Raw genomic sequence first — 26,540 nt, forward strand, 5'->3', positions numbered from 1 at the left:
GATCACGTTTTGGGTCACAAATCAAGTCTTGGTAAATTCAAGAAAATTGAAATCGTGCCAAGCATCTTTTCTGACCACAATGCTATGAGATTAGAAATCAATTTCAGGAAAAAAACTGTAAAAAAAAACAAACACATGGGGGCTAAAAGATACACTACTAAATAACCAAGAGATCACTGAAGAAATCAAAGAGGAAATCAAAAAATACCCAGAGACAAATGACAACAAAAACACAATGGTCCAAAACCTATGGGATGCAGCAAAAGCAGTTCTAAGAGGGAGGTTTATAGCAATACAATCCTAGCTCAAGAAACAAGAAAAATCCCAAATAAACAATCTAACCTTATACCTAAATAAACTACAGAAATAAGAGCAAATAAAACCCAAAGTTAGCAGAAGGAGAGACATCATAAAGATCAGAGCAGAAATAAATGAAATAGAAACAAAGAAAACAATAGCAAAAATCAATAAAATGAAAAGCTGGTTCTTTGAGAAGATAAATAAAATTGATAAACCTCTAGCAAGACTCATCCAGAAAAAGAGGGAGATGACTCAAATCAATAAAATTAGAAATGACACAGAAGAAGAAGCAAAGGACACAGCAGAAATAAAAAGCACCATCAGAGACTACTACAAGCAACTATATGCCAATAAAATGGACAACCTGGATGAAAAGGACAAATTCTTAGAAAGGTATAACCTTCCAAGACTGAATCAGGAAGAAACAGAAAATATGAACAGACCAATCACAAGTAATGAAATTGAAACTGTGATTAAAAATCTTCCAACAAACAAAAGTCCAGGACCAGATGGCTTCACAGGTGAATTCTTCCAAACATTTAGAGAAGAGCTAACACCCATCCTTCTCAAACTTTTCCAAAAAATTGCAGAGGAAGGAACACTCCCAAACTCATTTTATGAGGCCACCATCACCCTGATACCAAAACCAGACAAAGATACTACAAAAAGAAGAAAATTACAGACCAATATCACTGATGAAGTTAGATGCAAAAATCCTCAACAAAATTCTAGCAAACAAAATCCAACAGCACAGTAGAAATGATCACACACCATGATCAAGGGGGGTTTAATCCCTGGAATACAAGGATTCTTCATTATATGCAAATCAATCAATGTGATACACCATATTAACAAACTGAAGGATAAAAACCACATGATCATCTCAATAGATGCAGGAAAAGCTTTTGAAAAAATTCAACACCCATTTATGATAAAAACTCTCCAGAAGGTGGGCATAGAGGGAACCTACCTCAACATAATAAAAGCCATATATCACAAACCCACAGCAAACATCATTCTCAGTGGGCAAAAACTGAAAGCATTCCCTCTAAGATCAGGAACAAGACTAGGATACCCTCTCTCGCCACTACTATTCAACATACTTTTGGAAGTCCTTGCCACAGCAATCAGAGAAGAAAAAGAAATAAAAGGAATCCAAATTGGAAAAGAAGAACTAAAACTGTCACTGTTTGCAGATGACAAGGTACTATACATAGAAAATCCTGAAGATGCCACCAGTAAACTACTTGAGCTAATCAATGAATTTGGAAAAAGTTGCAGGATACAAAATTAATCCACAGAAATCTCTTGCATTCCTATACACTAGCAGTGAAAGATCAGAAAGTGCAATTAAGGAAACAATCCCATTCACCACTGCAACTAAAAGAAAAAATACCTAGGAATAAACGTGACTAAGTGGGTAGAAGACCTGTACTAAGAAAACTATAATACACTAATGAAAGAAATCAAAGACAACACAAACAGATGGAGATGTATACCATGTCCTTGGATTGGAAGAATCAACATTGTGAAAATGACTATACTGCCCAAAGCAACCCACAGATCAATACAATCCCTATCAAATTACCAATGGCAATTTTCACAAAACTAGAACAAATAAATCTTAAAATTTGTGTGGAGATACAAAAGACCCCTAATAGCCAAAGCAATCTTGAGGGAAAAAAATGGAGCTGGAGGAATCAGACTCCTTGACTTCAGGATATATGGTACTGGCATAAAAACAGAAATATAGAGCAATGGAATAGCATAGAAAGCCCAGAGATAAATTATGGTCAACTAATCTATGACAAAGGAGGCAAGGATATACAATGGAGAACAGGGAGCCTCTTCAATAAGTGGTTCTGGGAAACCTGGACAGCTACATGGAAAAGAATGAAATTAGAACACTCCCTAACATCATAAATTTAAAAAAAACTCAAAATGAATTAAAGATCTAAATGTAAGGCTGTACTATAAAAGGCTACACTATAAAACTCCTAGAGGAAAACATAGGAAGAACACTCTATGACATAAATCACAGCATGATCTTTTTTGACCCACCTCCTAGAGTAATGGAAATAAAAACAAAAATAAATAATTGGGATGTAATGAACCTTAAAAGCTTTTTCACAGCAAAAGAAACTACAAGTAAGATGAGAAGACAACCCTCAGAATGGGAGAAAATATTTGCAAATGAATCTACAGCAAAAGGATTAATCTCCAAAATATATAAACTGTTCATGCACCTCAATATCAAAAAACAAACAACCCAATCAAGAAATGGGCAGAAGACCTAAATAGGCATTTCTCTAAAGAAGACATACGGATGGCCAAGGGGCACATGAAAAGCTGCTCAACATCACGAATTATTAGATAAATGCAAATCAAAACTACAATGAGGTATCACCTCACACTGGTTAGAATGGGCATCATCAGAAAATCTACAAACAGTAAATGCTGGAGAGGGTGTGGAGAAAAGGGAACTCTCTTGCACTCTTGGTGGGAATGTAAATTGATACAGCCACTATGGAAAATAGTATGGAGTTTCCTTGAAAAACTAAAAATAGAGTTACCATATGACCCAGTAATCCCACTACTGGGCATATACCCAGCGAGTACCATGATTCAAAAAGACACATGCACACCAATGTTCATTGCAGCACTATTTACAATAGCCAGGACATGGAAGCAACCTAAATGTCCACCAACAGATGAATGGATAAAGAAGAAGTGGTACATATACACAATGGAATATTACTCAGCTGTAAAAAGGAACAAAATTTGGAAATTTGTAGAGACATGGATGGACCTAGAGACTGTCATACAGGGTGAAGTGAGTCAGTAAGAGAAAAACAAATATTGTATATAAACACATATATGTGGAATATAGAAAAATGGTACAAATCAACTGGTTTGCAAGGCAAAAATAGAGACTCAGATGTAGAGAACAATCATAAGGACACCAAGTGGGGAGCATGGGGGTGTTGGAGGGGAATGAATTGGGAGATTGGGATTGTCATATATACATTACTAATAAGAAAAGAAATATCAAATTGTATACTTCAAATATATGCAGTTTATTGTATATCAATTGTATCTCAATAAAAGCTCTTAAAGGAAAAAAATAGTATATGTGTATATATGTAGAAGTATATGTATGTTTTATGGATGTGTCTGATTTTTGGATATATACATAAATAAAGAAAAATCTTAAATATGATTTAAAAAAAACTAGCTGAGGTAACGTAAGCTCTGACATGGCTAGTAGAGAGTCTGGTAATACCACAGGGTCTCAACACTTTCTTTGCTGCCCTGTATTCTTCCTTAAGAGAAATTTCTTAAGTTGGACTATTTAAATATTATGTTAATTCTTTTGGATGCCTATGATCATTTAATTGTAGATTATTCACAGAAAGAGTCAAAGAACTTCTGAGAAGATTCCAGTAGATAATATTTACTGGGAAAATTTGGCCTTTTCCTATGAGGAAGAAATCTGTCATGTGATCACTAATCCAATAATTAGGACTTGGTACAGTAAACCACTAACATTTTCCCAGCAATAACAGATGGAATACTATAGAAGAAAAGCATTTGTCTGACAGTCAGTACGCATGAACATTACTCCTGGCTTTGCCACAGATTCCCTCTGTAAATTTGGGCAAGTCACAATTCCATGCATGTGCTTTGGTGTGCTGATCTGAAATATCAGAGGGTTGAATTAAAAGACTTCCAAGTTTATCTTCCAGTTCCAACACTTACCATGGAAACCAAGCTCTGTTATCACAAGTAGGTGACAAGCAAATTCTCTCAACTTCCAATTTTTTCCACACAAAAAGACAAAGCTTCTAATGCATCCTAGTTTGAAGGGAAAAACCAGAAGTAAGAATGAACCACAAGGGATTATAGCTGTATTTCTGGAGCTGACATGGATGGACTTGGCCATTAAAACCTTTAAAAGTACCTTGGTGGAAAATGGGAGTTATTGTGTGTTTTTTTAAAAGACGAATTAAAAATTAATATGGGATTTTATGTCAATTTAGTTTCCTTACTGCCATGGAAAAAAATTACAATGTAATTTAATATTCTTATTTATCTCAGCCACAAAGTTTCAGAAGTGAAATAATCTCTCAAAGACATATTTATTCTGTTCAATCTCACTTCCTGGGAATCAGGTAGATATATGGGGTAAGCAACTAACAATGTTATCAGATAGTATCACTGTCACATTTCATTAAACTTAAATACCCATATGCAACATTTCCTACTAGTTATTTTGGAAAACAGCTCAAAACTACCTACTCTTCCTTTCCTTGATGGCCTACTTTTGTCTTCCTTAATTGATTCAAGGACTCAAGCTGACATTTCTTGGAAAGAATAATATGTTAAAAATAAAAAGACTGGCAAAAACCAGCTCTTCACATAAGTTTGTGGTTTTAAAAGGCATTAACAATTTGGTTTCCACTATCAATGAACCCCATAAGACCACCAAATAACTAATGAACGGAACCAGTTTGAGAAGACAACAAACAGTTTTCACCAGCTCCTGAAGGAAAGAGTTCCTACAAAGGTTGTTAACTATTTGCTGAGGATCAGGGAAATGACTTAGTGGCCATCTACAGAGCAGCAGAATCACTGAGACCATGTGTAACATAGGTCAGAATTCAAGTATCCATGCAAATTCTATACACAGGGTTTAAATTTATGTCAATTTTGAACACAATTTGTATAAAATAACGTCTCCATAAACGTTATTTTTGTCAGTGCTCATATTACTACCTAATTGTCAAGGTAACAAAATACTTATAATGAATGTTTTTATTATCAGAAATGATTTATTATCAGAAACACTAACAGCTTTCAATATAAAGTACAAACTTCTCTGATTTTCAATGCTCTTCATCATTTCTTCCCATCAGACCTCTACAATTCTTAACCCACTGTCTAACTTCTTTAATAGACCAGGGTCATTCTTATATCTAAACTTCTGTTTTTTGTTTGTTGAACTATATAAATCTTACCCATAATTTAGTACCTGCTTCAGTCCCATCCACGAAGTTGTTCCCACAACTTTATCCTACCTACTTTTATGAACACCCAAAGAACATATTAACTAAAATAGCCCCAATTTTTGTCCTCGGCTAAGATTCAGGGAGAAAGACCTTGTATTATAAACCTTACTTTTCCACTATCTCCTTATTTCTCTTTGATTGGGTCTATGAATTTCTTTACGCCTCAGTTACCTCATCTGTTAGAAGAAGATTTTAGACCAGGTTCCAGGGTTAGCAATATATACGTCTTACTTTATTAAATAATGTATGTCACTGCTTAACTTTTCCATAATTTATATATATATATATATATATAAATAAGCATTCCTTTAATTATTTTCTGACCTTCAATATCCTACAAATATGTAATAACTACTTGATGAAAGAAATGAATATAACTAAAGTGCATTTTATATTGCTCATGTAAAAGAAATTTGAACAGACAGCACCTTAAAACAACACAAATTTATTATCTTGGTTTCTGTAGGTCAGAAATCTGACACAAGACTTACTGGACTAGAATAAGAATGTCAGAAGGTCTGGATTCCTTATTCAAGGTTCTAGGAAGAAATTCACTTTCAAGATCATTTAGGTTATTATCTGAATCAAATTTTTCCAGCTATAGGACTGAGTTCCCCATACTTTTGCCTGGCTATCAGTCAGTGGTTGCCCTTAGCTCCCAATGGCCTCTGTTCAGTCCCCACACGTGGCCTCCTATATCTCAAAACCAGCAACAGAGCTTCAATTCCTTCTCATCCTATATCTCTGCCTTCTCCTTCTATGTTATCTCTTTCACCTTCTTCTTTCTCTACATCCCTCTGACACTTCTGCCTTTATCATATGCTTTTAAGGACTCATGTGACTGCATTGAGCTCAACAAGATAATCCAGAATAATCTCCTTATTTTAAGGTCAGCTGATTAGTAACTTTCAAATACTTTCACAGCAAAACCTATATTGTTTGAAGAACCAGGAGACAGGAATCTTGGTGTAAAAGCTTAGGTGCAAAATTTCAAGAAATTAGCATATCAATTCCAGCAATACAAAATTAAAAAAAAGGATAATATATCATGACCAACCAGAGTGTATACAGGAAATGTAAGGTTGGATCAATTTTCCAAAGTCAATAAATGTAATTCACCATTTCAACAGATTAAAAACACAACAAAAACATATGATCATCTCAAAAGACATAGAAAAAGCATTTGTAAAAATTCAGCAGCTATTTGCTTTAAAAGAAAAAAGTCTTCAGTAAGTCAGAAATTTTAAAAATATACTAGCACCTAAAACCCAGATCTTGGTTTCTAAATACCATTCTCTAATAAGAGAAACCAGGGCTCTTGGAGAAATAGTTACATCTAGGACTGTAGCAGGAAATATACATGATTCCAGAGCATCTTGTAGCACCAAAAAGTAATAAAGTGCTTAGAAAAAAAATTACAAATTAAAAACCCAATCTTGAGGACATAGGCACAAATAAATGTTTCCAATGGCCAAAGCTATAAAAATTTGAGTAATGAAAGAAATAAAGCAGTAATGGATATATAACCCAAAATAAAATATTTAGTCATGACTCCATACTGATATAAATGATTACATAAACCATTAAATGAAGGAGAATAGACAAGTCTTCCATGTATATAAAGCCCAAATAATTTATGTAGTTAAAAGTAGTGGAGTTTAATTCCCCCCTCTTTAAGTATGACTGTGTATAGTTACTCCCTTACAGAGAATACAGTGTAGAAAGAGGGAATGAGAGAGTAACTTTACAGTGGAGAAACACAACAAATACTATACCTCATTCAGGTGATCAAGGTTAGCATCAACAGTGGTGTGATGTGATGAAAATGACACTTTACCTCTGTTGTTTTTGTTCTGAAAACCCACAACCTCAGTCAAATCATAAGATAAACATCAAACAAATACCAGGTGAGAGGTATTCTACAAAATATCTAACCACTACTCTTCAAAACTGTCAAGGTTATCAAAAACAAAGTCTAAAAAACTGTCACAGCAAAGAGGGCCTAAGGAGATGAGGTGACTAATGTAATGTGGGATTCTTGGAGGGATTATGGAACAGAAAAAGAACATTAAGTGAAACCTCAGAATATCTGAATAAAGTATGTACTTTAGTTAATAATAATGTATCAATATTGGTTCATTAATTGCAACAAATGTGCCATACTAATGTAAGATATTAAGGGGTAGCTGAGTGAGTGCATTAGTTTCCTAGGGCTGCCACAACAAAATACCACAGACCTGGTGGCTTAAATAACAGACATTTATTTTCTGGATGCTACAAGTCCAGGATTAAGATGTCAACAGGTTTGCTTTCTTCTGAAGTCTCTCTCCTGCCTTCTTGCTATGTCCTCAAATGGTCATTCAGTTGTGTGTACATATCCCTGGTGGCTCTTTGTTCAAATTTCCTGTTTTTATAAGGACATCAATCAGATGTTCTCAATTGGATGAGGTTCCACCCTAACAACCTCATTTTAACATAATAAATTCTTTATTAGCCCTATCTCCAAATACAGTCACATTTTAAAGTACTAATCAAATACAATTAATGTCCTTATAAAAAGGAGAAATTTGAACACAGAAACATAGACAGAGGGAAGACGTCAAGTGACAGAGAAGATGACCATTTACAAGCCAAGGAGAAAGGCATAGAACAGATTTTTTCCCTCACAGCCCTCAAAAAGAACAATCTCTGCCTACAACTTGATTTTTACTTCCAGCCTCCAGGGCTCTGAGACAATAAATTTCTGTTGTTTAAGCTACCTAGTCTGTAGTATTTTGTTATGGTAACCATAACAAATTAACACAGATTTTGGTACCAGGAAGTGGCACTCTGTTGTAATAAACATAAAAATGTGGAATCAGGTAATGAGTAGAGGCTGGGAGAATTTTTAGGTGCATGCTATAAAAAACCTAGATTTCCTTGAAGGAACTGTTGGTAGAAATAATGGATGTTAAAGGCAATTCTGGTGAGAGTTCAGAAAGAAAAGAGAACTGTAGAGAAAAGCTTCTGTCATCTTAGAGAATACATGTACTGTCATTAACAAAATGTTGCTAGAAATATAAATGTTAAGTGTGCTTCTGGTGAGATCTCAGATGAAAATGAGGAAGAAATGGGAAGAAAGGTGATCTTTGTTATAAAGTAGCATAGAAATTGTCTGAATTGTACTCTGCTGGCTGGAAAGTAGAACATGTAAGGAATTAACTTGGGTATTTAGCTGAGATTTCAAAACAGTATTGAAGGAGCAACCTAATTTCTGCTTGCAACTTACAGTAAAATGAGAGTGGAGGGGGGAGTTATTAAGAAAAAAGAAAAATTCTCAGCCTATCCAGATAATGTACTCCATAAACATGGCCGAGAGTGAGACTAGGAAACTAAGGAGTTATAGGCCTGTGACTCGTGGATCCAATTAACCATCTTAGCAGAAGCAAGAAATAGATATTTGGTTATTTGGAAAATATATGTGGAGGACCCTCTTGCTCAATGGCTTGGACTCCCATGAATTGCACAAGGGTCTAACAAAATTTTTGAGAATGTTATACCAGGATAAACATTGCCAGCCTGAATTAAAGTAAACAGAGATGGGACAAAATAAAGGAAGAATGACTTTAAGGACACAGTCAGAGGTGCAGAGCTTGGTGGGGCTATCATTGCCACTCCATGCCAAGAAGGTGTAGACTGGGTGGGACTGCTGTCCAGAGACAAGGGGTGGGATCACCAGCTGGTGGGCACAGAGGACAGAGCATAGAGCCAAAAAGAATTATTCTCAAGCCTTAAAATCTAATTGAATTTCCCCTGTTAGTTTTCTGACTTGTTTGGTACCTTCTGAGCCCTTTCTTCTTTGTGATACCTCCCGTCTGGAATGTCTATCCCATGTCTGTTTCACCATTGTATTTTGGAAGCAGATAATTTGTTGTCTTATTTCACAAGGTCAAAGTTGGAGAGACATTTTTCCTCAGGATAAATCAGTCCCAGAGTTTCACCCACAGCCAAATTAGATGAGGTTTAGATGAGATACTGGAATTAGAGGTGATGCTGAAATGGAATAAGACTTTTGGGGATGTTGAAATGGAGGTGAATGTGATTTTCATGTGAGAAACAAGAATACAGTGGAAGGGTCAGAAGGCAGAATGTAATGTGTTGAATTGTGTTCCCCCACCAAAATTCATATGTTGAAGTCCTAACCTCCAGTACTTTAAAATATGGCCTTGTTTGAAGGTGGAGTCTTTATAGAGGTGATTAAGTTTAAATGAGGTCAGTTACGGGAATTTCCTGGCAGTTCAGTAGTTAGGAATCCACACTTTCACTGCCAAGGGCACAGGTTCAATCCCTGGTCAGGGAACTAAGATCCCACAAGCCAAGGCAGCACAACCCTAAAAAAAAAGAAAAAAAAATGAAATGTGCTAACCCAATATGACTGATATTCCTATAAAAGGAGGAAATTTGAACACAGGGACATGCATAGAGGTAAGATGATGTGAAGGAACGTATAGAGAAGGCCATCTATAAGCCAAGAAGGCAGGTATAGAATAGATCATTCCCTCACAGCCTTCAAAAAGAACAAACTGTGCCGACACTTGGATTTTAGACTACCAACCTCTAGAACTGTGAAAAGATTAATTTCTGTTATTTAAGCCAACCAGTTTGTGGTAATTTGTTATAACAGCCCTAACAAACTAACATAATAAACCTATAGTAAAACCCCAAATTATAAAATATTTCAGAATAACACATAGGAGAAAAACTTGTGACCTTGGTTTATGCAAATATTTCTTAGATAAAATTAAAAAACATAAATCTGAAAAAATTATAGATTATGGGATCAAGATGGTGAAGTAAGAGGATATGGAGCTTACTTCCCCTCACAAATACATCAAAAATACATCTCCATGTGGAGGAATTCTCACTGGAAACTGACAGGAAGACTCCTGTGTGACCAACACTGTAAGAAAGATACACACTTAACTGGGTAGAATGGGAGGAAAAATGATTGGGTATGGACCAGCGCCCCTGGAAGGGGACTCAGAGGAAAAAGAAGATTATATGAGTGGACATCTGCCCTGGAGAGTTAGTAGTTGAAGTCACAGATTGCATACCCCAGTTCTATCCTATGTAAGGGAATAAAGCCCCTTTGGCAGTTTGGAGGAATGCTGGAACTATAGAAGGGCTACAGTGAGCCTGGACTCTACTCCTGAGGAGCACAAGCATGCAGGCTTTCCCCCAGGGCAAGATGGAGAGAGATTTGCTCTAGTGGTTACCAGATTTCCTGCAAACACCTCGCCATGCACCCCAGCCTGAGCTAAGTGAACACTCTGGCCCCACTCCATGACACAGCACAGCTCTGAATCTGGGGCAGCCATGACCAGTCAAAAGATTCAACCATGGACACAGAAGAGATGCAGTCACAAGGTGAAGCCTGGGTAGGGAGGCAGTGGTCATTGCTGGTGCTTACTCAAGCAATGCTTCAGAAACAGCCTAGATCTCTGATGGTAGCTGCACCATCACAGCCATCCCCCAGATACAAGCCAAAAGGCCATGTGGGCCCATCCTGACTTGTGGAGCAATTCTAAGGCAGGGCAGTGGCAGCAGAGGCTGGAAGCAGTGATTGGCTGCAAGGAACAAAGGAGACTTGCACCCTAGGCTTCGTCTAAGTGCAGCAAGGAAAACAATTGTGGGCACCTCCATAAACAGTGTATTGGATGTCAGTCAATGGCCAACATGAGCCAAAAGCTCACACGCGTCTCACTTGCTTCAGCACTCCTCTTTTCCAGGGCAAGGGTCTCAGTACAAAGAGAGGGAAAAACACACACTTAAATGTACAGAACCAGCTCAGGCCTGAAACTCAGGGTTTCTGCTCCAGCAATGGGGGAGCAGACCTCACCCCTGATAGGGCAGTGATGGCCAGTGACCAGAGGCAAAGTGCCACCTAAAAATTGGCACCAGCTCTAGCCACTCCTTTTCCAGCTCCACCCACTACCAAGGGGAGAGCTTCCAGCACACACTGAGGAAAGATGTGACTTGAGGCCACATCAAATCCAACTCTTTCACTAAAGGCATTGGGCACACACACTCTGTTTAGGGACACTCCCACATAAGGTTACTCCTTCAAGGCAGCAATAGGTAACTGTTTCATGCAAAATCATAGAGGGAGAGAAAGTTAACCAAAATGAAAAGGCACAGGAACTACTCTCAATTGAAAGAGCAATTGAGAAAAAGAAAAACATTTTAAAAAATAAATAATGAAACAGAAATAAAAAGTTGGACTTTTGTATTTATCTTTTAAATTTTATTTTTATTTTATTTTTATTATTTATTTATTTACATATTTATTATTTGGGGCTGCATTGGGTCTTTGTTGCTGCATGCAGGCTTTCTCTAGTGGTGGTGAGCAGGGGCTGCTCTTCATTGCGGTGCACAGGCTTCTCAGTGTGGTGGCTTCTCTTGTTGTGGAGCATGGGCTCTAGGTGCACAAGCTTCAGTAGTTGCAGTGCATGGGCTCAAGAGTTGTGGCTCAAGGGCTCTAGGGTACAGGCTCAGTAGATGTGGTGCACGGGCCTAGTTGTTCTGTGGCATGTGGGATCTTCCCCAACCAGGACTCAAAACCATGTTCCCTGCACTGAGGGATGAATTCCCAACCACTGTGCCACCAGGGAAGTCCTTTATTTATCTTTTGAGATAAGAACCATTTCTTCTCTGATAACTAGCTCATTTTTATCATTTATCAAAAACTAAAGGGTCGGGAATGCAAGTGTGATGGATTGAAAACTTCACTTTTTAAGGAAAAATAAAATTCATTTTCACAAATTTACAAGTGTTGCTAGTGCAGGATGTATTCTACTGTGCAATTAGACTGGGAATCAGCATTACTTCAGGAATGAGCATTACTTCAGAAATATGGTTCTGTGTATTTTCTTAATTCAAGCAACAATCTGTTTCAACCAAGTGATTCTAATTTGGAAATTAGAAGTCAACATAAACTATGTTGTGCACAAACCCCAAGGTGTCTCCTTTCATTCTAGCCCATTTTTGCAACAGGGAGGAAGAGTTTCTCTCTAAAGGACCACTAAAGAGAGGAGGGGAGTCAGTGAGACTTGGTGCTCTAGAAGCAGTGTTGAGCACACACAGCGATGGTTACAGCAGGTCCATAGGGTGGTAATACAAGAGGTAGGCTGTGCACTCAGCAGTGGGCTTCACCACCTGGTACTGGTTAATCACCTTGACCATTCAGTCATCTGATGCACGGTCAGCCTTTCAGACTGATCTGGAAGACATCCATGGTGTAGTGGCCACCAGTGGTGCTGCTGCCGTGGTGGTAGACCACTGCAAATAGCCTATAAGCTCTGTTTTAAAATGCTTATTTTTAACCCCTGGATAAAGCTATTATTTTCCAAGTCCACAGACTATTCAATTATTTTTGATAAGCTTCTGACATCTACCAATTTTCTCATAAACAAACCATTTCAGGTGCAACAAGAGAACAGGAGGGAGTTTTTCCAGAGTAATTCTTTAACTGATCTCAATCTCTTGTTTGGTTTTTATGGTATAACCCTGGACAGATTCTCTTGCCACCAGGCTTTCCAGTGCATCCTGGATGGTGAGTATCTTGTTGGACTGGATATCTAGCTGCAACATGAAGAATGGCTGCAGATTGGCAGACTCAAACTCTGCTGGTAAACCTGATGACCTGATGTGTCCACAAAAAATGCCAGCAATTAGGATATGAACAAAATCTGCCTGGTGAGTGACCGAAATGTTATTTCAGGGGCCCACTTGCTCCCATTCGTCCTCACTTTCTTTGCCTGGTTCTTCGTGCTCGCCTTCATTCACTGAGTGCCTTTGGCTCCATTGGAAATGGTAAGTTTTTCATTATTTGGTGAGAAAAGTTTCTTTAGGTTCAGCATTTCCTCGTAAAGTCCATTTAGCAGCCTAAGTACTCCTCAGCATCTTCTTGTTGAACTTTTTCAGACAGACTCAACTTGATAACTGTCTGGAGTCTATAAATACACGTGGGTTCAAAGGAAGTTCCAGGGCGGATATTCCTGATTTTACCCCCAAGAACTTGTCTGAGTTTTGGAGGTACAGGCATATTAGTAAACTCATTCATTAGCTGCACAAAGCTATGTATCATGGGTGTGGGCATACAAGGCCTTTGCATTTTTGAATGCAGATGAATAAACTTCATCGGAGGGCAAACAACAAATACCTGCAGTGTAGCATTAATGTAGCACCAGTTTCCTTTATCAATCAGCCCATGGGGTTGCAATGACACTGGTTTATGAATCAGGGTTATGTTCTCCAGTAACTCTGCAAACTTTATTGTTACCGGATCCTTTGAAATTGGAACCAGACCTTCCTTGACTTAAGCCTGCTTTTCAGAGACCTGGGGAGAAGCAGCAGGAGGGGAATACTTAGTTTTCATGGAAACCACAGGCAAGGAAGGGGAGGGTGAGGAGAGGGGAGAGAGGTAGTAGAAAGAGAGCTTAGAATCCTGAAAAAGACTAGCTCAGGACTTCACAGGCTGACTGGTGGGAGTGGTGCCTGCCACAGAGGCCTGGGCCTCTGCAGGAGGGGAGGAGGCACTCTTGGTTTTGGCAGGGTCTGTGTCCAAGCTTGCACAGTATACAACTCCATCCTGTTGACAGCGGTACCCTCACCCAAGGATTCAAGTATTTGTCCTTTATCAACTCCAAGGTTATCAGCAGTATCAGTCCCAACCTAAGGCTGAGCAACAGCTGTCCTCAACAGGGTGTCCCTGCCAGCCTCTGCAGGCAAGCAGGATTGTTCAAAGTCAGCCCTGCAGCAGCCCTCAGGCTGCTCTGCAGTCCTGGTCCCACTGACGAGGGCTCTGGAAAAGAACCACTAGGCACAGCATCACTGGTGAAGTCTGTGGTATCCTGGGGCTGCCACAAGTCCTGGTGTCCCCAACAGGGGCACATCACCTACCAGCTCTGCATCCTCTGCACCTACACTGTTCCGGACTGCTGGATTGGCATGTCCATTGGCCAGGGCTTCTGTGGAAGTACTACCCTCTACCCTCGTTGCCATCTCTCAAGTAGCTGTAATACTCAGGTGGACTTTCTTTTTCTTTTTACACTCCCTTTGTCCAAGACCACCCAAAATGCCATCGTGTCTAAAACTTCCACCTTCACATTAGAGCTGCCATCCAGAGCAAGGGCAGAGCCTGGATCCTGACAGTCAGTGGAGCTATAGTTCACTTCTTTATCTATGTCATCAGGGTTCTTTTTGGAAGTTGTGCAACTGAGGATGAATTCAGGGGCCTAAGGATTCAATGTGCTGGAAATACTGTAGTTGAGATTTCTTGGCAAAGTGTCATTGGGTTCAATTACTTCATTAACACCAAATTCAATTATCTGATACTCTTCTCCATTGGGTAGTTCTTTGGCAGCTTGTGCACCACACAGAACTGTTCCACTGCATAGAAGAAGTTCAACTGAAAAACGAGGAGTCACAAAGAACTGGTTGACTTCATCAGGGCTAAAATCTCCAAAAATATACTGCAGGTTGCAGAGGGCCATAGTGGCCCATTTCATTGAGCCTTGGTGCTCGACCGACTCCTCAAGCTGCTTCTCTTCTAAATCAACTTTGATTTGTATGTATTCTTACTAATTTTCCTTAGGTGTCATTACCAAAATTGTCATAGAATAAAAGAAACACATGCAATAAGAGGATATGGAATAAATGAAGAGGATGGAAAAACATTAAAGCAAGACAAGTGGAAACCAAGGATGTTCATAACAAGGACCTCCCTGGTGGTCCAGTGGTTAAGAATCCGCCTTTGAATGCAGTTGATGTGGGTTTGATCCCTGGTCAGGGAACTAAGCCCACATGCCACAACTGTGTGCCTCAACTACAGAGCCCACATGCCGCAACTATAGAGCCCGCATGCTGCAACTACTGAGCCTGCATGCTCCGGAGCCCAGGCACCACAATTAGAGAGGAGTTCATGCACTGCAACAAAGAGCTCGCATGTGGCAACAAAAGATACTGTGTGACGCAACTAAGACCTGACACAGCCAAAAACATAAATAAATAAAATATTAAAAAAAAACGATGTTCACAACAATAAGACAGTAGAGTTCTATAATTTTATAGACACAAAAGAACACAAGGCACATTTTACTTGACCCATTCATTTTGAAATAAGCACCAAATCTCTAGATGTTAACATTTCCCTTTTTCCAATGTGTCCTCTATGTTAAATACTTGTTCAAAAGACAAAAATATAATTCTGTTCTTGAGATTGAAAAACAACAATAACAAAACAACAGCAGCAGAAGCAGCACACTCTCCCAAGGAAATAAGCTCTTTTCCATTTGAAAGAGCTTAATATTATGATCCTCAATAATGAAAGGAATCTGCATTGTATATTGCAATAAATATAACAAATCTAAAATGAAGATCTTCAACTAGAAATCATGGGAACTGGACAATTTAATGTCTGCTCTTATTTTTTTTAATCAGGATTTTTATTTTAATTGAAAAAGGAAGTCTGTATGCCTGGGTTTCTATTGGCCTCAATCATAATTTCCAGCTGCATTTATTCGTAGATGACTACATATTGTCCCCTATTCCTATTATTTTCTTTTTTGGCCAATTTGAACAGAAGGAAAAGATGTCTGCTATCCTTTGACATACTATTCATTACAGTGAAAAGTAAATAAGAATTATTTCATCTTCAGAGTATTTCTCTATGACATTAAAATCTAAACAATATTAAACCTAATAAAGACCTGTAATAGAAGATATGCAGTAATAACACATTTTTGCTTTACTTTAATGCAGTAATAATGGTGTCAAGTTAAATAAAAATATTCACTAAAATAAACATATGAGTTACAAACTCAAGAGTTTGCAAACATTACTAGAAGCAAATGAAATAAATTTCAAGATCTCAAATTGTGAAGGAAAGGCTGTGAGTTTAATTGTACTTCATAGTAGTATGAATTTCCTCTTTTCCAATTTCCTCTTTCCCTTAGGACTACAAGGGGAAATCAGTAAATTAATGAGTGATACTAACCAAAGTTCATCAAAGCTCAGGCCCTTTGTTACATGTACAGCAAGGGCTACTAAAATCACACACCATAATTTACCTGTGTGATTAGTGGTACAGAAATGGTATTCCTTGGCATACAGGGACAGGCCAAATTGCATGCTGTAACAAAGTTGATGGTGCTTCTGGGTAAAAGAGGTAAACACATACCACCCTTTCTCTCACACACAACACAATGATACCTAGACAGAATGCACGATGCAGCTCTTTGAGAATTCTGAAAAGTATATCAGCAGGAGGACAGAGTAAGAACATCAGAATGCAAAGTACTAGTGATCTGGTAGTAGATTTGCACAATTTCCCTTCCAGCATTTTCTAGCTTGAATTCAACAGAGCCTGAAACATATAAATGAGCAATGGTACAGACAGAGAAGGCAATAGAAGTCCTTTACTTCTGGCTTAAAGAGCAGGAAAGGTAACTCCTACCACTCAGAGACTGTGGAAATCCTTTATTTTTTGCCTTTTTTTGTTTGTTTCTTTGTTTTCCTTTCTCTGATCCCTCATGTCCTAGATCTCAATCTGTAGTGTGGAAACGAGTACAAGAATTTCCCCTTCTGATCAGAGGAGATCTGGTACCAAGAAGGTGGGGCCAAACCCATTGATATTTTTATCTCTGACTCCCCACCACTTGGAAATGAACACAGGCACAGGAATGGAAGTGCACAATACAGTGGAGTAACTAAGTCTCAAATATCTGTCCAAAGGCCTGAAAAGAGGAGACCCAGAGAACTGGAAATCACAGAAGAAAACAGGAAGAGGGAAACACTTAAGACACTGAGCCTATAAAATAGTTTATGAAATCCTGGTATTAATTCTGAACTGTGTATGCATGGGGATCTGATCTTAATCTGCATACAAAAGACTCTGAGAAATAAACTAAATGAAACCACTACCAAGCACCAGAATGTCCTACATAATGCACACAAAGGATACATTTGAAAATCACTGCAAAGACTTTTAACAACAATTACACTGAAAGCACAACACACACAGTGTGGATGAGAAGTTGTGACTTAAACATAAAAAGGTCATTTCCTTGATAAACAAAATATCAACACTCTACATAGGCAAAATTCTGTGTAGGCTTTAAATAAGTCCTAAAATCTAATATAACATTCAAAATATACACAATACAATTCAAAGTTACTAGATACAAAAAGAACCAGGAAAGACTGAGCTTGCATTGGAAGAAATAATCAATAAAAGATGACTTCTAGAACAGTTATGTTAGGAGCTCTGCAGAATTGCTCCCAGGGGGAAACATAATTGGTAAGAATTATTTGAAATCAAAAATTTTAAGTATATAGAAATAGTCTCTATTAAATACAGCAAAAGAAACATTTACCCCCCCCCCAAAATATACTAAATCCCAATAAGAACATCAAGAGTTAGTGACACTTGAGCCAAGAAATTCTCTCTCCCTCCCCTTTGCTTCAATTCAGCAAGACAGGAGCTCTACTCTGAACAGTTGTGACCAAAAACACAGGGTCATCTCTTCCCCCAGGTCCCAGTTAACAGCTACAATATATCTGAGGATGAACAAGATATTTCTCATTCTCCCCAGTTCCATGTTGCAAAAGCTCTGTTACATTCTGAGTGTTCCAGAGCTCTCTTCTTCCACCTAGCCACAACTCACAAGGCAGAAGCTCTAACCGGTACAGGAGGACAAAAAGAGTAAGGCCCAGATCACTTTTGTCCAAGATCATTCAAAGGATGAAGGTTCCATCTTGGGAAAGGCAAGCCAAGAAGAGCAGGAGTTAACTGACATGTGAAGCAGAGGTGTCATTCAGAGAGAAGTGAGCCACCTCCCTGTCCCCAAATTCAGAACAATTGTGCAGTTTTTTACTGGAGAGACAGAGGTAGGCCATAATAATAGAAAACTAAGAAGCTCTTCCCAAGGGAACTGGCTTTATTTGGAAGAGTTTGGAAAGTTCACACTTAATGGTGCTGTTGAATATAATGGATATTTTTGACATGCAATAAACACGAGGCTAATAACTCCATGAGAACAACCAGCTAAACCACAGGTCAGATAGTTGACCAGAGAAAACCAGGGAAAGAGACAATTAAGAAGATCTCTCCTGGGGTGAGAACAAACCTCAAAGAACAGCCTATAAAAACAACACTTGCAAAGGGGCCAGAATATAATTGGATCAGACTATACGTAGTATTTATACCCCCAATGCATTGTCAAAAATAAGAGAAAAATCAGCTGGTTATGACTCAGGGCTAAGGGCTGGGTGTGATATCAACAGAGGCAAAGAGCTTGACAGAGCTATCAGAGAAAGTGGCAAAGAGAACCATGCTAAAACCTTGTCATCCCATAATGACTGTACTTATGCCAAAGGCTTTGAAGAGGGACAAAGCAGACATTTAAAAAATGTTACTAGTGATAAAGAGGGACATTTTATAATAATAATGGTCAATACATCACAAAGATATAATGATTATAAGTATATGTGCACCTACAAACAGAGCTCCAAAATGCATAATGCAGAGCCTGAAATAATAAATGTAAAAATAGATAATTCAAATCATATTTGGAGACTTAAGTAATCCACTTACAATGACAGATAGAACAACTAGGCAGAAGGTCAACAATGAAATACAAGGTTTGAACAATACCACAAAGCAGGTAGACCTAAATGACATCTATAGAATACTCTACCCAAAACCAGCAAAAAACATTCTCCTCAAGTACATAGAACATTCTCCAGGATAGACCATATGCTAGGCAATAAAACAAACATCAGCAAATTTAAAAGAATTGAAAACATGCAAGGTATATTCTCTGACCACAGTAGAATTAAATTAGAAATTAATAAAATGAAGAAGTTTGGGGAATTCACAAATAAGATGTAACTATAAAAACATGCTCCTAAATTACCAATGGTTGAAAGACAAGATCACAAGGGAAATTAGAAAGTAGTTTGAGATAAATGAAATGAAAAACTTATTGAATGTAGCTAAAAAAGTGCTTAAAGGGACATCTGTAGATGTAAATGACTTTATTAAATATGAAGGTGGAAATACATCCCACGTTCATGAATTAGAAGACTTAATATTGTTAAGATGGCAATACTCTCCAAAGTAATCTATAGATTCAATGCAACCCCCTAAAATATGCCAACAGCTCTTTTTATTTCTTTAGAAATGGAAAATACAATCCCAAAATTCATATGGAATTGAAAGGGCTCCGAATAGAAAAAACAATCTTGAAAAACAATAACAAAATTGAAAAACTCAAACTTCCCAATTTCAAACCTTACTACAACATTGTACTAATCATGACAGTGCAATACTTCCTTAAGGATAAATATCTAGATCAATGGAATAGAATCTGGAAATAACCCAAACATGTATGAGCACAAGGGTGAGGAGACCTTCAATGGGGAAAGAATAGTCTGTTCAACAAATGATGCTAGGACAACAAGAGCTAATTCTAAAACTTCTGGAAGAAATTATTAAGGTAAACCTCGATGAACTTTATTTGGTAATGGTTTCATAGATATGACACTGAAAGCACAAGGAACAAAAGGAAAAACTAGATAAACTGGAATTTATGAAATTAAACATTTTTGTGCATCAAACACTACCAAAATAGTGAAAAGACAACACACTGAACCGGAGAAAATATTTACAAATCATATATCTGATATGATTCTAGTATCCAGAATATGTAAAGAATTCTTACAACCAAAAAACAGACAAACAATTAAATAATGGGCAAAGGAGCTGAATAGACATTTCTCCAAATAAGATATACTAACAGCCAAAAAGGACATGAAAAGATGCTCAATGTCATTAGTCATTAATGAAATCCAACTCAAAATGACAAAGACATACCACTTCACACCCATGAGGATGACCATATGGAAAAAATATAAGTAAGTGTTGGCGAGGATGTGCAGAAATTCGAACGCATACACATTGCTGGTAGGATTGTAAGATGGTGAAATCACTGTGGAAAACAGTTTGGTGGTTCCTGGAAAAGGTAAACATAGAATTACCATATGAGCAAGGAATTCCACTCTTAGGTCTATACCATAATTGAAAACAGGTCTTAAAGCAAAAACTTGTATACTAATGTTAATAGCAGTACTACTTGCAATAGTCAAAAGATGGAAATAAGCCAAATGCACATCGACTGATAAATGGATGAACAAACTGTGGTGTATCTATAAAATGGAATATTATTCAGACATAGAAAATAATGAATATTGATACATACTACACCACAGCTGAATCTTGAAAACATCATGCTAGTGAAAGAAGCCAGATGCAAACAGCCACTTATTGTATGATTCTTTTCACATAAAATACCCAGAACAGGGGGCCAGGAAGATGGCAGAGGAGTAAGATGTGGAGATCACCTTCCTCCCCACAAATACATCAAAACTACATCTTCATGTGGAAAAGTTCCTACAAAACACCTTCTGAACACTGGCAGGGGACTTCAGACCTCCAAAAAGGCAAGAAAATCCCCACCTAAAAGGGGAAAAAAGATACACAGGAATCCCAAGGAGACGTTCCCCTCTGGGAGGGAGCTGTGAAGGGGGAAAACCTTCCACACACTAGGAAGCCCCCTCACTGGTGGGGACAGACGGGGGGCGCTTCAGAGCCCGCAGAGGAGAGAGCAACAATAGATGTGCAGAGGACAGAGCAGAAAGATTCCCGTGGAGGGTCCAAGAAGCACTCCCCCACCTGAGAGGCTAGTCTGCTCACCCAAAGCTACAGGTAGGGGCTGGTCACCAAGGCTTGGGCTTTGGAGAACAGACACCAGGGAGAGAACTGGGGCTGGCTGCATGAAGATGGCCTGGGGGGCAAGTGCATCACAGCTAGCTCGAAGGGAGTCTGGGGAAAGCTTGGGCCTGATGGAGAGACAAAAGACCTTTGTTTCAGGATGCTCCAGAGGAGCTTGCTGCTCCATGAACTCACAGGCTGCAGAATAGCACCTGTGTGAGCACCACTACAACCCACAGCTGCTAAATCAAAACACAGAGCCTGCCGCCATGGCCACCACGGGTCCTGTGTGTAAAGCAGATCATTGGCCACACACACCAGGCAGCAGGTGCAGACCTCCAATGCCAAAGGTGCTTCATTCAGAACCAACTTCCCTGGGAGAATGCAAGGCACACCTCAGGTTCACACCAACCTCTGCTGCTGCAAGCACTCCTGCAAATTTCAATTAGACTGCCCTATCCCTCCCTCCCCCAACCTGAATTTGCAAGTGAGCCCCAATCACCCTCTTTTGCCTCCTCTTGTCTGGGTGGGGAACAGACTCCTGAGAGCAGCCCACATGCAAAGAAGGGAACAAAACCAAAACTGATCCCTGGAGACTTCTGGAGGAAAGAAGAGAAAGGGAAACAGTCATAGGAGGAGCAGATTTAATACTCACAACAGGCTTGATAGACCCTGCATCAGTGGATCACCTGAATAGACGAGTGTTTCTGCAATGGAGGCTTAGGGGCAACTCTAAACAGTGGGGTCAAATATACGCAGAACTAATACCAGATCACAGTCTGAGCTCTCCACAGTCCTCCCCACAGCAGGTGCAGAGACCTACTTAGAAGTATTGGAGGACTTCCTGGTATGTTTGACTTGTTCCTGGTTTTATGTGTTTGTTAGTTCAATGTTTACTGTATGTATTTGTATATGGTTTGTTTATTGATTTGCTTACTCCCTTCTTTGTTTTCTCTCTTTCTCTTTTCTTTGTGTTCTCTTCTTCTTCCCTTTTCTTATCGTTTTGCAAGTGCAAGTGTGTACATCTCCTTGTGTAATTTTGACGGCTTAGTGTTGCTTTTACCACATGTCTTTGGGATTTGACTGTCCTTTCCCTATCTTCCTTTTTTTCTTTTTTGCTTTATTCCTTCCCTCTACTTCTACATCTTTTTCTCCATGCTGTGCAGCTTCCAGGGTCTTGGTGCCCCAGCCGGGGGATGGACCTGGACCTCTGAGGCAGTAGAGCTGAGTCCAGGATGCTGGACCACCAGAGAAATCCCAACCCTTTGGAATGATAATCAGCAAGTGCTCTCCCAGAGGTCTCATTCTCAACGCTAAGATCCAACTCCAACCAAAGGCCAGCAATCTCCACAGCTGGATACCGCAAGCCAAACAACTAGCAGGATAGGAACATAACCCCAGTAATTAGAAGATAGACTGCGTACAGTCATACTAAGCTCACAGACACACCCAAACACACCAACAGATGTGGCCTTGCACATCAGAAGGATAAGATCCAGCTCCACAAATAAGAACACAGGCACCAGTCTCCCCCACAAAGAAGCCTACACAACCCATGGGACTGACCTCCCTACTAGGGACAGACAACAGAGTTAAGAAGAACTATAACCCTGCAGCCTGAGGAAAGAAGACCCCAAACACAGTAACTTAAACAAAATGAGAAAACAGAGAAAAATGCAGCAGATGAAAGAACAAGGTAAAAACCCAGAAGAAGACAAGATAGGCAGTCTACCTGAAAAACAATTCAGAATAAAGATAGGAAATATGATCCAAGATTTCAGAAATAGTATAGAGGCACAGATGGAGCAAATGAAAGAAATGTTTAACAAGGAGCTAGAAGAACTGAAGAGCAAACAAACAGTGATGAACAACACAATAAGTTAACTTAAAATATTCTAGAATGAATGCAGAGCAGAATAACAGACAGAAGACCAGAAAAGTTACCTGGAAGATAGAATGGTGGAAATAACTGACACAGAACAGAATAAAAAAAAAAAAGAATGAAAAGAATTGAGGACAGTCTCAGAGACCTTGGGGACAACATTAAATGTACCAACATTTGGATTATAGGGTTCCCAAAAGAAGAAGAGTAAAAGAAAGGGTCTGAGAAAATATTTCAAGAGATTATACTGGAAAAGTTCACTAATATGGGAAAACAAATAGTCAATCAAGTCCAGGAAGCACAGAGAGTACCATATTGGATAAACCCAAGGAGAAACACACTGAGGCACATAATAATCAAACTATGAAAAATTAAATACAAAGAAAAATATTAAAAGTAGTAAGGGAAAAGCAACAAATAACATACAAAGGAACCCCCATAAGACTAACGGTTGATCATTCAGCAGAAACTCCATAGGCCAGAAGGGCATGGCAGGATATATTGAAAGTGAGGAAAGGGGAAAACCTGCAACCAAGGTTACTCTACCCCGCAAGGATTTCATTCAGATTTGAAGGAGAAATCAAAAGCTTTATGGACAAGCAAAATCTAAGAGGATTCAGCACCACCAGACCAGCTATACAACAAATGCTAAAGGAACTTCTCTAGGCAGGAAACACAAGACAATAAAAAGACTTACAAAACCAAACCCAAAACAATTCAGAAAATGGTAATAGGAACTTTGTATATCGATAATTACCTTAAATGTGAATGGATTAAATGCTCCAACCAAGAGACACAGACTGGCTAAATGGATACAAAAGAAGAACCTTATATGCTGTCTTCAAAAGACACACTTCAGACCTAGGGACCCATACAGACTGAGAGTGAGGGGATGGAAAAAGATATTCCATGCAAATGGAAATCAAAAGAAAGCTGGGGTAGCAATACTCATATCAGACAAAATAGACTTTAAAATAAAGACTATTATAAGAGACAAGGAAGGACACTACATAATGATAAAGAGCTTAATTCAAGAAGAAGATATAACAATTGTAAATATCTATGCACCCAATGTAAGAGCACCCCGATACATAAAGCAAATGCTAACAGCCATAAAAGGGGAAATTGATAGTAAAACAAGACTTTCACACCCCACTGACACCAACGGGCAGATCACCCAAACGTAAATTGAATAAAGAAACACAAGCTCTAAATGAGACATTAGACCATATGGATTTAATTGATATTTATAGGAATTTCCATCCAAAAACAACAGAATACACTTGCTTCTCAAGTGCACAGGGAACATTCTCCACGATAGATCACATCTTGGGTCACAAATCAAGCCTAAATAAATTAAGAAAATTCAAATAGTATCCAGTATCGTGACTGACCACAACACTATTAGAGAAGATATCAATTACAGGGGAAAAAAAAACTGTAAAAAATACAAACACTTGGAGGCTAAAAACCACCCCACTAAATAACCAAGAGATCACTGAAGAAATAAAAGAGGAAATTAAAAGAACCTAGAAACAAATGACAATGAAAATACAACGACTCAAAACCTATAGGATGCAGCAAAAGCAGTTCTAAGAGAGAAGTTCATTGCAACACAATCCTACCTCAAGATACAAGAGAAATCTCAAATAAACAACATAAAACTACATCTAAAGCAAATAGAAAAGCAAAAAAATCCAAAAGTTAGCAGAAGGAAAGAAATTATAAATATCAGATCAGAAATAAATGAAAAAGAAATTGAGGATATAATATCAAAGATCAATAAAACTAAAAGCTGGTTCTTTGAGAAGACAAACAAAATTGATAAACCATTAGCCAGACTCATCAGGCAAAAAGGAGGACGCCTCAAATCAACAGAATCAGAAGTGGAAAATGAGAAATAACAACGGACACTGCAGAAATACAAAGGATCATGAGAAACTACTACAAACAACTGTAAGCCAATGAGATGGACAACCTGGGAGAAATGGGCAAATTCTTATGAAAGTACAAACTTCCAAGACTGAACCAGGAAGAAATAGAAAATATGAACAGACCAATCACAAGCACTGAAATTGAAACTGTGATTAAAAACCTACCAACAAACAAAAGCCCAGGGCCAGGTGGCTTCACAGGTGAAGTCTACCAAACATTTAGAGAAGAGCCAACACCTATCCTTCTCAAACTCTTCCAAAATATAGCAGAGGGAGGAATACAGCCAAACTTATTCTGTGAGGCCACCATCAGCCTCATACCAAAACCAGACAAACATGTCACAAAAAAAGAAAATTACAGGCCAATATCACTGATGAACATAGATCCAAAAATTCTCAACAAAATACTAGCAAACAGACTCCAACAGCACATTAAAAGGATCATACACCATGATCAACTGTGGTTTATCCCTGGAGTGCAAGGATTCTTCAATATACACAAATCAATAAATGTGATACACCATATTAAAAAATTGAAGAACAAAAACCATATGATAATCTCAATAGATGCAGAAAAAGCTTTTGAGAAAATTCAAAACCCATTTATGATAAAAAAACTCTCCAGAAAGTGTGCATAGAGGGAACCAACCTCAGCATAATAAAGGTCATATATGACAAACCAACAGCCAACGTAATCCTCAATGGTGAAAAATTGAAAGCATTTCCCCTAAGATAAGGAACAAGACAAGGGTACCCACTATCACCACTATTATTCAACATAGTTTTGTAATTATTAGCCAGAACAATCAGGGAAGATAAAGAAATAAAAGGAATCCAAATTGGAAAAGAAGAAGTAAAAATATCACTGTTTGCAGATGACATGATACTATATATAGAAAACCCTAATGATGCCACCAGAAAATTCTTAAGAGTCACTCACAGAATTTGGTAAAGTTGCAAGATACAAAATTAATGCACAGAAACCTCTTGCATTCCTATACACCCATAATGAAAAATCAGAAACGGAAATTAAGGAAACACTCCCATTTACCATTGCAACAAAAAGAATAAAATACCTAGGAATAAGCCAGCTTAAGGAGGCAAAAGACCTATATATAGAAAAATATAAGACACTGATGAAAAAATCAAAGATGACACAAACAGATGGAGAGATATACCACGTTCTCAGATTGGAAGAATCAACATTGTGAAAATGATTATACTACCCAAAGAAATCTACAGACTCAGTGCAATTCCTATCAAATTACCAATCCATTTTTCACACAACTAGAAGAAAATATTCTACAATTTACATGGAAATGCAAAAAAACCCCAAATAGCCAAAGCAAACTTGTGAAGAAAAAACGGAGCTGGAGAAATGAGGCTCCCTGACTTCAGACTATACTACAAAGGTAATCAAGACACTATGGTACTGGCACAAAAACAGAAATATACATCAATGGAACAGGATAGAAAGTCCAGAGATAAACCCATGTACATATGGTCACCTTATCTTCGACAAAGGAGGCAAGAATATACAATGG

The 26,540-nt window shown here is 38.3% G+C and overlaps 1 protein-coding gene and 1 pseudogene across 1 annotated transcript in view; both read right to left on the bottom strand.

Moving 5' to 3' along the window:
• DACH2 (dachshund family transcription factor 2) overlaps nucleotides 1-26,540 on the bottom strand; it is a 632,298-nt gene that overhangs the window by 267,050 nt on the left and 338,708 nt on the right. The window lies entirely within an intron of this gene.
• Nucleotides 12,498-14,917, bottom strand: LOC130841755 (ubiquitin carboxyl-terminal hydrolase 10-like; annotated as a pseudogene).

Source organism: Hippopotamus amphibius, chromosome X (assembly GCF_030028045.1).
Source record: "Hippopotamus amphibius kiboko isolate mHipAmp2 chromosome X, mHipAmp2.hap2, whole genome shotgun sequence".
NCBI classification, from domain to species: domain Eukaryota; kingdom Metazoa; phylum Chordata; class Mammalia; order Artiodactyla; family Hippopotamidae; genus Hippopotamus; species Hippopotamus amphibius.